This window comes from Wasmannia auropunctata, unplaced genomic scaffold, assembly GCF_000956235.1.
Source record: "Wasmannia auropunctata unplaced genomic scaffold, wasmannia.A_1.0 LD335511.1, whole genome shotgun sequence".
Lineage (NCBI taxonomy): Eukaryota > Metazoa > Arthropoda > Insecta > Hymenoptera > Formicidae > Wasmannia > Wasmannia auropunctata.
This window is the reverse complement of record NW_012027379.1, coordinates 18,713-20,775: the sequence shown is the minus strand read 5'-3', so window position 1 is coordinate 20,775 and position 2,063 is coordinate 18,713.

The window sequence follows — 2,063 nt, the reverse complement described above, 5'->3', positions numbered from 1 at the left end:
TATGCCATAATTTTTTTGAGCAGTGTACTTTTGCTCGAGTGGTCTCAGCTGATTGTCCATCGCGATTGCATATTCTCTCTGAAGGACGTTTTGATCGACGATTCGGGTATTCATGTAAGAACCTCCTTCTTCCGCGGTACTACTGTCGGTTGTTTCCCCGACGATTCCATCGATGCGGCGCGGGCGGCAGCAGGTAAATCCGCCGACGGTTCTATCACTGATACAGAACTGAGCGTGGGTAACGAGACATTCCATTCTTTTTTTCGTTGCGTTTGTTTAGGCGTTAACGCGACTCTGACAAATGGGATAAATGTATCGTCCTCAACATCGGTATCGCTATCATCGCGTTTTCTCTTTTTAATATCAATACTTGTCGCAACGTTGGCCTTGCTTTTGATCGATTCCTCACCGACAGTTTTTTCAACAATTTGTTTCAAAGATTCGATGACAGGTTTAAAATGTCTCTCCAACGCAATATCTTCCTCTATTTTACCAGTTTTCAAAGCATGATATTTTTTTCGAATCAAATTGCTCGTTTTCGCAATCTGGTTCGCGATCCTCTCACGATTCTTGCTGCTATCCATGTTGAGGGAACGTTGCATAGTTGATGTATCGACAACAATTACTAACCACGTTACAATAGCGCGAACTCGTTAAATTCTTTTCTGTATGATCACCCATCTGTAAGAGCACAATCCTTATTTATTACTAAGCATCCATTTTTGCAGCCAACAAGTACGACATAATTCGCAGAAATCCTCGTACAACATGTCAGTGGTTACATGATCGCTGTATACATGTGTGGCGGTCGTCTCACGCTCACACAAGAAAGTGTTTTATCAATAGTTCCAGATCTTTTTTAAAATAAATTCTCATCATTCTGGGCACTTTGCAAAATATACGACTAAATATTTATTTAAAAATATTCTAAAAGGCTGGAATTATAAAATTCTTTGAAAACTGTTAAATTTATAGTTTGTGTTTCTTTTATCCAGATAGAAGGTGCCACACGGAAAATTAACACCTTATATACAATACATTAGATGTTTTTTTCTTAATAAAATCAATGAAAAATTATTTCTAAAAATTATTAGAAACTATAAAATTATTGCAAGTATATAAATGGAATTATAAAAACTTTTGATTTTTTAAAAATGAAATGCTATTTCTATAAAGATTGTATTTGTGCTCACAGTTTACTGGCGATAGACGTTTGTAAAATTTCAATATCTGTAAAATTTCAATAGCATAATTGCAGTGTAGGTCCGATATATACAGACTCTGATATTTCATTTTCCAAATTCTTTCTTCAAGATCTTCATTGAAGTTGCTATGTGTCAAATAGCGGCTCGACATTTCTCTCGATCTAATTGTATCATCTGACAATGAGGAAAAAAAAGAATAGCGAGACAATTAAAATTCTTTAGACATTTTTATACGTCTTCTCAACTAATTGTAAAACAGAAATTATTGTGGTTTTATAGCAATATAATGATATATTCCAGAATATAACAAAGTTTAAAAGATATTATAAATTTAAATTTAAAAAATCTCTCTCTCTCCCTCTCCCTTCCTCCTCCCCTTCCTTTCACTCTCCCTTTCACTCTCCCTAAATGTAAATTTATTTAAAAAAACTTATTCAGAAAAAACTACTGCACCTATCATTTATTCAATAAGAATTTTGATTTTACCGAATCAAAATCAGTGAGATTTGATGTTGATAAAAATTAAAATTATTACACTTCTTTTTATAATTAAATTTTATGAAAGTTTCATCCATTTTTGCAATTATTTAAATTGCTTATAAAAAAAACAAGAAAACAAAAATATAGAAGTTTTATTAAACATAGTTTATCACAAACACAATAACTAAATTTGATTGATACAATAGTAAATGCCCAGCATATTTAAAAAATTATCTAATTAATATATCTTTAATAAATGTTGAGCTATTAAGATCAACAAAAGGTTCGTTTTAATGAACATTGTTCAAACTCGAACTATAACATATTGCGATAAATAATACAATCATAAAATATAAATAATTATTAACATATTAGAAA